The sequence below is a fragment of the Apostichopus japonicus genome, chromosome 4, assembly GCF_037975245.1.
Source record: "Apostichopus japonicus isolate 1M-3 chromosome 4, ASM3797524v1, whole genome shotgun sequence".
Lineage (NCBI taxonomy): Eukaryota > Metazoa > Echinodermata > Holothuroidea > Aspidochirotida > Stichopodidae > Apostichopus > Apostichopus japonicus.
Window position 1 is genome coordinate 15,928,374 of NC_092564.1, and position 11,078 is coordinate 15,939,451.

The 11,078-nt window shown below is 36.1% G+C and overlaps 1 protein-coding gene across 1 annotated transcript in view; it reads left to right on the forward strand.

Moving 5' to 3' along the window:
* LOC139966591 (uncharacterized) overlaps positions 1–11,078 on the forward strand; it is an 85,516-nt gene that overhangs the window by 69,769 nt on the left and 4,669 nt on the right. The gene's annotated exons all lie outside the window — the stretch shown is intronic.

The following is an 11,078-nucleotide window of genomic DNA, read 5'->3' on the forward strand; positions in this document are numbered from 1 at the left end:
AAACATCAGACTGCCATTTAGTATGCATTGCTGGATCTCAACTGTGCATGCATATACAAGATATAATACTATTATATAGCAAAATATATACATTTGGACAAACTAATCCAGACATGAGGAAAGTCCTCAAGGGAAATGGAAATGTTTACCAGCAAACATGTTGCAGGTAGATCCATAATTCCAGACGTCATGTTAGGACGTATAGATTTTCCATTTTCGCGGAACTATATATAAACGTATACTGGGTATAGGGTGACGTATATATATTGGATTCGCCTCCATATATATGTCTCTCTGAGGACATAACCAGATCAACCCTGTTGCTCCCATTAGATGTCCATAAAGATATCACTAAAAAACATTTCAAATTGGAATAATATTGTAACTACATGGTGTCAAAATATATAAAACAGTCTGATAACGTGTGAACTATTGTAGTCAGTTTTAAAGGGGTGATATGGAGGGATAATATGGGGGGGGGGGATAAGGGGAAGTGGGGTGTAGAGGTGCTTACTTTACGGGTTTGCCATTTGTCTCATTGCCAAAGGATATTATTCTGTATAATGCTACATGTTGCTACAAGTACAGATGTTTATAATTTTTTTTAACAGACTGCAATTAAAAACTAGTGACATATGGTAATAAAACTGGGAACCATCTGGTTTTGAAGATGCAGACACCAACATCTTTGATGTTAAGCACTAGCCCCCCCCCCCCCAAAAAAAAAATATATATATATAAATATAAGCTTTATTGTGTTTTAACTGTTTCTATATATGCTGCAGTTATATAGTTTAATGTGTATCATATAACTGGTCCTAAGTTTATCCCATTACTAAGCGTGGTTACAGAAATTTAAATGATTAGGGCCATATGTTAAATCATTATCATAATAACATTATGATGAGGTGTATAGAAACATGGGAAAGGGGGGATGGGGGGGGGGCGGTAAAGCGAGCAGATGTATCTTTTGCACTAGCATAAGGAATGTCAATCAACCGAATGATAAACTGTTAGTTTCATGTACCTAATAATCCGTCGAAATTCTTGACTCGCTTTTTAGTAAATCAAATTTCGAAACTACACACTTAAATTAGCCGTAGAAACTGATAATTCAATTAAGCAATGTTGAAATAAAGAAATATGACATTTTTAAAGTGAAAAGTCTATTTTGTCGATATAAAGTCGAAATAAACGCCCCCCCCCCCCCCAATAAAAAAAAAATCGATTTGAAACAACGTATCGCCGACATTTCGAGGAACACGTGTAAATGTCGATGTATAAAAATAATTGAAAAAATCCAGAAGCATTTGTCCGTTTTTTTTACAAAAAACAAACTAAAGATTGAAAGTTGTAAATCAAAGAGGCGAAATTTCGAGAAATACGTAAATTTAAGTTTGCAGAAGAATTTTTAGAACAAGTAGAAAGTGAGGTATAAAAGCTCGGAAATTTGGAGATTTCAATATATATTTTGAATATTAAAATTATTAAATTTTTATAAAATTATTAAACTTCCATTGCCTCCTTTGGATCACCGAAGAATCTACAAAAGTTAAAATTCATCTGAGGAAGATTCCGATAGTGATCGTTTTCCTGCCCCTCCCCCTCCCCCTCCCCTCCCGCACCCCTCCCGCACCCCTCCCCTCCCTCTCAATTTTTAATAGTTTTTTAATAGTTTCTGCCACAGCTGATACCTCTCACACAATCAAGTTGGATCTACTGAAGTGGGTAGGGAAGAAGAGGTTGAAGGAAGTGTGTAGGCTAAAAGTTTAGCAGTATAGAGAGTTAGATAATTACAACAGTATTTCGACTATATATATATGCACTTATGCATATACACTAAATATACTTGAAATCACAAATAAGCAAAACCTGCATGGGGAACGCCGTAAGGCTTACATTTCCCCCTATTCACCTTCGTAAACAAAACCATGCTCGCATATACTCTGGAAACTGGTCCGATCACCTCAATTAACCTATGGTACTTCAACTTTATTACAACTTTGTAATTTTAAGTGATCCAAATATGTTGCAATGATGAAAATAAAATGTTCATGTAAAACTGGAAACAGCACTTAAAACATAACTCTGTGAAATGCCGCTTGTATAAAAAATAAAAATAAAATCATGATTGGGACATATGCCCCTGTTGACTTGAAATGTCGAGAGAGTTCGTTGTCTTCCAACAAAGATATAAGTCACATTTCATTCGAAATTTGATAACTTGCCGTAGCGTGACGTCATCAAAGATGCAGGTATATCTAAGTATACACAACGACACAGCATACTCAAGATGGTAAAGACATGAAAATTCTTTCGAAATAATACATACCTGCAAAGGATATATATTTTGTACACAGGGGATACTAATTCTTACATTTCATAGAATTCAATGCCACTATATTGGTCATTCCTGAGACACATTACCACAGGACGCGGGATAATTTATTTCCGGCGGACGCAAAATCATTGTGTTTCTTATTGCCAAAAAAATTGCCCCCGCTCCCGCTTAACAGGAATAACGGTCTTTATATTAATGTAAAATCTAGTGTTATTACTGGGAAATCCTTAATGTTTCTTTATTTGAATTGGTTTGCTAAATATGACGATTTTATAACTACCACTATATTGTACCTTTCTCTCTCTTGTTTATTGGGGGGGGGGGGGGGGGAGCGGTGAGTTGTTTTCTTCAATCTGGCCGTTTTACTGTACCATGTGGTTATTGTCTCCTACAATTATATATAGGTTCATATCCAAATTAATACATCTCAGACAAACTTTGTCTTGTTATATAACTCGTATATACTGTGCTAGAACCAGAAGGAAGCCCACACGGTTGTTTACACGATGGTGCAATTTGGCATAGTTTCAATGTTATGTACTGTAATGAACGAGCTAAGAGGTCACATCAAGTTCAGGCAATAAGTATATATATATGTATATATATATATATATATATATATATATATATTTATATATATATATATATATATATATATATATATATATATATATATATTAATGTATGTTAATTCCATTTAAATTGTAATATAGATAACAAAATAAAGTAATATGATAATTCTCTATGGGTTCAATATCAGAAGATTAATTACCGCTTATACAGACAGTTCCGTAATCCATCAAATCATGCCGCAAGGAAAGCTTGATATGTAATTAGGAATCTTTCGCCATGTTGACTTTGTAAATATCTCAAGCTTCGTGCAGGAAACTAGCCGGATATTATTAACAATACAAGTACTTTACAGTATGTTTGACGGTATTTACATACAGGTGTTTGTTACCTCATGTTCTCATGGCTAAGCGACAATGTTTCCTGATCTGATTTTCAGAAACCCGATTGCATCATATCACGTCGGCTGTATATATATATATATATAGATATATATATATATACCTTAATTATTACTTGCATCTTTCAATGAAATTCTCCTCTCATCACAAGGAAGGGAATATTTGTTTAATTCTTAAGGGCTTTCCGCTTTCATATCCGCATTCAACCATTCTCGTAGCTACATCCACAGTGACATGTTATCTTAGTTTTTAAACTGTAATGACACCGCTGTGAAACCGGCGCATGTGTACACGTTGCGATGGAAACGCTTCTTGAATATTAATTGAGGAAGATTTGCATAAGAAGTTCAAACAAGGTAGAGTCCATACAGATACTGATTAGCCGCTAAAGTGAAACTTCAAAACAACTTTTGGGAAAAAATCATTATATATGAAGTAAAGACTGCAGCAAAGAAGCACAGAGATCGCATTAAATATAGGACGTAACGTATTTTATGATACTGTTACATAGATTGTGTTAACCTAAAACCAACTCATTCACATATAAGGAAGGAGTGGGGGATGGGGGGGGGGGTTGAGGGGGGTTGGGGGTATTATATACGCCTATAGTGAAACTATACAAGTAACCAATGCTAAAACTCTTTCATTTACTGCAAGCAGTGAAGATTTTCCATAATGAGTATCCGTTGCGGAGTTTTAGTCGCTGCAAGAAAATTTATCTATCCCATTAATGTGTCCACAAAGGGAAGGATAGGGAAGGGGGAGTGGAAAAGGTACAAGTGACCGTTAAAGGGTCATGAAAGGGATTTCAACTTCATTCACCCCTATTGTGTGTCCACGAAGGGAGAGATTCGTGAAGGGGAGGGGGCGAAGGGTTCAACTGATCTTTGCAAGGGTCATGAAAGGGTCATGAGAGCGAGGTGCATAATATTCTATGCCAAGGCTGTAATTTTGCATCATCCGCTACAACAATTCACTTGCAACATGTGTGTTTCCATAACTCTATAAATGTTCTGAATTTAAACCTATATATTCTTCAACATTTAGATTTAAGGTTGCTACGCAACAGCAATAACGGGGTTTATGAATTCAATACACATCTTTTTCTTAATTTATCGTTTTCTATACCTGATTGTTGGGTCAGGTTAATCCATTTTTTTACATTTTGAGCTACGAAATAAATAATGACAAAAGCTACCTAACCCGCAGGCAGTTGTGTATAAATATATATATATATATTATTATATTATGTACACATTCCTCAGTTGTGAGTCGATACTATATACAAGTGTGCAACAGTCGATGATAGTGTGTAAACTACCATCAAACAAAATATGTCTTTTTTATCAAATCAATTCCATGAGTTGTCATTATGTATAATAGTTTCCTGCTTATTGGTTATACGATGACCCCCTTTTCTTTAGAGACGAAACGACTGTTATTTTGTTACAAACACTTTCATTTTTTTTTCTTGCTTACCTTCTTTACCCGTTTTTAATCTCCAATCTCTAATACACTGCCCAGATCAACGGATTCTGTTTCGTGCAAATTTAGGTTTCAGTTTCTAGACAGGAGAAGACAAACAAGGAAGTTAAAGAACCGCATGCCTGAAATGATAGTCGTAGCAACAAAGACATTAGCTGTATGCAATTGAGAAGACAAGGTTATGCTTGTAGTGTGTTTGGATGTTTTCAATGTAGGACGGTCTCGTTTTTTGATAATCTTTTCTATCGCTGTATCGCACTCGGACCTTTCGGCTTATCTTATCCTTCCTTTCTCCTGCTATATGTTTACTCTCTCTGGTATACGGAAACAGCGCTCCATACCGTTATTCACTATAGCTAATGTAAGTTCTATCACCGCTATTTGATAGTTCTGATTTGGAAATTAGTTATTAAGTATATTTTGTGAGCTTTACCCGAAGTGCATTGGTGAGTTATTGTTTTTAAGTTTTATTCATTAACCACAACTTAACAACTTACAAGTTAGGGGAATGCATGTATAAGTGACATTGCTGTTAGTATAACGTAGTTCGCCGAAGAGACCATAGCGAATGATTTACCAAAGGTGTTTTTGAATGTTTCTCTTTAGAATTTATATGAATTAGTCATTGATACGGCCTACTATATAGTCTACGTAATAAATAAATAATATATATATGCTTTATTCATATATATTTATATATATCCTATATATATATAAATACGTGAGTAGTGTGTAATGTATACATAAACATAGATACATGCGGTCAGGTAATCATGCATGCATTGCATATATGTGACATATTTCCGTGAAGACTCTAGAGGATTGAAATGTTTGTATAAGTGAAGAGAGGGATACGGTTAATTAAGAATGTATTGTATCGTTAACAGTTCAAAGATGCCTTAGATCTACTATCCATGAACTTCATAATTTGGCTTGATATCTCTAAATGACATCTTAAGCAGAAGGAAGAAAAGCAATTACTATAACTTGCAGTAGTGTGTGTGGGGTGGGTGGGGGGTGGGGGTAGTATTGTATACTTTAACGCTTATCTGCATTGCCCCAACCCCAACCCCACCCCACCCCACCCCCAGTAGGTTAGTGTACTGAAATGTTTGCTGCGTAAGATCTGTTTGAATCTCGTTAATCACTTTGTTCGTATTCATTTAAGAGTATATATTTGTACAGAGTAAGGGATATCGTTGAAGAATAGTGCATTTAACCCGGGCTTATCATTTCTGTATTGTTCTTAAGGGTTTTATCACCAGTGTTCAGTTTGTATTATGCATTGAATTTGTCAAAAAGGCTGGTGAAGCAGTATTGAAGGGTTACAGGAAAAGATAAGGTATCTGAAGAGATCAATTTGTTGTTTAAGTCCACGTTTATCACACCAGGAAGGTTGATAATAAAGCATTGTCTGCAGTTCAGTGAAACAATAAGATAAATGATACATTCAAACTTGAAAAACGCAAAATTTCATAAATTAAGGTTAACCGGAGAAAGTACATATTCTCCTGTAGGCAAATTGTTGCGCAATCATAAACCTGTATGTGTAAATAGTTTATATAGATAAACTTATTAGTTAAAAACTTGAGGGTTTTCAATATGTACATATGGCTTGGTCATAATGATGCAAAGGATAAATACCAAGTCAAAACGCAGTACAATTAAGTACATTTTTATTAACAACACTGTAACACTCTTAATCATGATGAGCGATAATAATATAATACAGTGTATATTGACAATAATGCAATCCACAATATAGATTTGTCGATGCCTGCAGGATATGGTTACACCACATAAAGACGAGCAAATTGTTGAGGCTATTTGAGGAGAATTATAGTGCACAAAAGTCACTCTTACCTCAAGGTCTAATGCACTATGATATTTTTCAATGTAATAACAACTGAAAGTCTTTAATTCTTTCATGAAACATCACGTGACATGGTATTCTTGTGAGATACAAGTAATCAGTTTCCGAGGTCCAAGTTTTCTATTTATAATGCGACATCATTGAAGGTTTGCAATTTGACAATTATTGTCTTTTTGCTTGGTCTTGTAACAATATATGCACAAACTCTTTCTAATATAGTCTGCACAATCCTATAGGCAACATCTTATGAAATAAGGCCACTTCGCGGGAAATATTATTCGAACGTTGGTCCTTACTTTTGACTTAAATTATGTGCCATTGGTTGGTCACTTGGCGGGAAATCCTAGGAACGTTGGTTACTATACGTCAACAAAGATTATGTGCCATTGGTTGGTCACTACGTCAACAAAGATTATGTGCCATGGTTGGTCACTTGTTGGCGGGAACAGAAGATTGATCATTACCTATACCTAATGCTGAGGCAAGTCTTTATATATATTTAGGAGGAAAAAAGGAATCTGCGGGTCTTCAATATGACATAGACGAATACGGGAAAACGGGGATGTTTATAATTGTTGGTGGATATAATTATATGTGACACCACTATCAAGTATTTGGCCAGCTTTACAAGTTGCTACATTATAGTTGTTTTCATATATGGTTTTGTGGTTGCTATGGGGTGAAGGGAATGGCATATAAAGTATAATTGAAACTCATTGATTGCTGTCAATAAAATTTTGCTGATCGGTAGGCTCTGTAATCGCTAAAGCAGATCGGTAACCAATTTTGTATTCCGATGCAGTATCTCGCGACAAACATCTGCAGAGGTGTTTATGTCGTGTACAGGAAGTTTGTTCTAACATGATGTCGGTGAGAGGGAGTCTATGATTGATGGCTTTTAGTTAATTAGAAACATTATAATGTATGTGTTGTGTATGTGTCTGCGTATGTGTTTGTGTTTTTCCCCTTCACGCTGTACACTCTATTACGTCTACTGTCCTGCATTGTCTGTAACATAAAGAACAATACTCTCTACCAGCTGTGTGGATTATAGGGTAAAATATGAAGGGCGGAGGATTTTATAAAGGAGGGGATCGTTGAAGTCGACTACCATGTAGGGGGGCTACTCTTGGCAAAATAACATTTTAGACTATACAACTAGTGTATTTTGAGCCATTTTAAAATTATAAATTAGGTCTACAAGTAGATCAAAATGCATGGTTGTGCTAATAGCTATATATGTATGTATGTATGTATGTATGTATGTATGTATGTATGTATGTATGTATGTATGTATGTATGTATGTATGTATGTATGTATGTATGTATGTATGTATGTATGTATGTATGTATGTATGTATGTATGTATGTATGTATGTATGTATGTATGTATGTATGTATGTATGTATGTATGTATTTTAGATCCTCCTGCAAGCAGGAACTCGCGAAGAAGCCCAATTGGCTTACCAAACCGTAAGCTGACCCAAGTCAGTCTCTTAGATTCATATTTTAACGTCCATGATTATGAACTTGTCAATTGTCAACAACTCTGTAACTGGACGACATACATTAATCTTGGAGTAACTCGAACCGGGAACCTTATGATTGGAAGGCACCGGCGTTAACCACTGAGCTAACACTCCTAAATATATACTTTTGAATTTTTGTGCGAGGGTGTAAGAGGCCCTTAGGAGGGGTGGGGGGTGTTCACCACACCAACCCTGTATCCGCTTCTGAATATTGAGATTATGAATATCAGTACATGCGTGTTTTTCTTTTTCTAATGAATATGAAAATTTATTATTTTACTGTTGAGTCAAATAGATCATACGTCACTCATTTTATCATATGTTATTGTATGATATTATATGTTGTACATCTAGCTTTGTCATCTACTATGCTCTTTGTTGTCATATAGTTACGTTGATTGTGTTGCCGGTAACGGTATCTTAATGTTATTTGAGCTTTTATTATCGCTTCTATATAATTCTTAACGCATACGTTCAACCGTTATATCCTTCCCGGAGAAAATTTAAAAAAATGCTTAAACGAATAGTTCAGAGGTAAGACATGAACGCATTGTTAACAAGAAACTTTGATAACCTTCATATGGAGTATACGCTATAAAGTATAAGCTGAAGAATATACCAAGACCGTTATAATTATAGTCGCCAATAACAAGTGGACCTAACCGGAAATGAGTCACCACAAGACCATTGTATCTTATCTTAGGTACCGAGAGCATCCGTTAGTGCATCTAATTGTGTACTGCATCGTTAAAGGGACAGAGATTCTATTCAACATATTGGGTTTGATAATCGTCCTATTAAAAGTACAATGCGATGACGTCACCAAAAGGTCAGACTGGGTTACGCCGGTGTGAGGAGGCGACATGGGATGGGGTGTATTAACGTGGCGAATGGGGACAATATTTATAATGCAGGACTCCCGAGGGGGGGGGGGGTGGGCGAGTGTCATGACATTTCAAAACGTTTTACAGCAGTGGCTGTTATAAGGGCGTTTAATTTCAACAGTGAACATTTGACCTGACTCCTTACCCCTCCCTACCATCTCAAACGTATAACGAGTCACTGTAACACGCTACTGTTCATTCTCAGCGTTAACTTTGCGGAACCATGTAGTGTTAAATTAAGATATGCCAACAATACGCCAAAAAGTGCTTAAAAGTTGGTTGGTGCTTCTCATGCTAAAGCAGTGTAATTGGCAAGATTTCCTTTTGCCCATAAAATCTCAGAGTGATTATCTCTCCCTGGTTGTAACTAAGCACGTACCACGTTATCCTAATACATTAAAAATTGGTGATAGGCTAGGCTACTTTTAGTTGCGTTCACTCTTCAAAGCTAAGTACACATATTGACCCCCCCACCTTCCCCACCCCAAACAAAATTTAGGCAAGGAACACAATTTCAACCCATTTTTGTTTGTACCTCACACAAGGCGTTGCCATGGTTATGCGTCGCCCCACTTTACTCTTAATGACTATATGTTATGCTGTATATGCATTAACACATTCACGTGTGGTTTCGTGTAACGGATATCCTCTGTAAATTATGACCATGAACTTGGAAGGGCTAAGAGACTTAACTTCCCGAAATACAAGAATCGTAGTGTCGTCATAGTTTATATATCACCAATTTTCAAGAGAAACTAATAAACTTATTCATCCATGCAAACACCACAGAACATGTATAAGTACCTGTGTAGGCTTAATGATACTGGGAATCACTGAACTACCGAGAAAATTTTACTTTAAGGCAGGAAAACTTTTCCCGTAAACAGATTTGACTTTATTTTACTTCCGCAATGAATGCCTGACAGGGAGGGGGTGGGGGAACTGGCCGGAGGGATGTCAAGGTTTAAAGACTGATGTATGTTCATTTTTTCATAACATACCTAAGAAAAATGAAAAGTGATACAAGAGAGGGTGGGCAATGGCCAGGTGCATGCATAAATTGTCCCGGTATACTCGACCTGCTTCTCGCTGTGTATATATGAATTGTTGTGTGTAACTTGCACACAAACTCAGTTACTGAAATGATTTCTGAACTGTATTTAAAACAGGGTATACAAGGCTTCACCTATTCATGTGTTCGAATGTTCTGACTGGTTGCAGTAAATTAACCATGTGATATTAAGAGTCAAAACAATGGCAAATTAGTTGCCTATTCTCATGGGGGTGCTTTTGAATATGACTATGTACACAGAATTAAAACGTTTTGAGGCAAGACAAAGCCGTATTTATGGAAAGAATGTTTCGTATAAGTGAAGTATGGCAGATATATGTTAGATCTGTCATACCACTTACAATATCGTACTCAAAAAAAAGCGATTTGGTTAACATGGGTTGATTTAAATATTAAACAAAGCCCCACATTCCCCAGGAAGCCATGCGATTTTGGAATGTTGTATTTATTTTTCCGGAAGTTCCCATTCTTTTCAAGGAATTATGACCTTCCTATATTCTCAAAATATCGACAATTTCGTTTCTTGATATTTCAACTTTCCTTTTCTCGAAATCTCGAGTTTTCATGTCAAGCTTTCGACCTTTTATCTCAAAATTACGAGTTTTGCGTAGAATGTACTGTTCATTTTATTCTGATATTTAACTTTTGAATATTTATCATACTTTTTGTTGTTGTCACGGTTACGTTGTGTCGAATTTGAGTCGATAGAAAAAAAAATCGACATTTCCAGGAACAAGTCGGAAAGATATCTGAAACTTTTTTTGCGCTAACGGAAAGGATCTATAATATATGAATGAGCAACCAGCGCCCTGAAGCCCCGCCCCCACCCACCTCCTTTAGTTAGAAAACTTAGGGGCTGGCAACCCCGACTCTGAAAAGTGAGGGTCAGCTGCCCATGTGTCCCCTCTTCCTACACCTATACC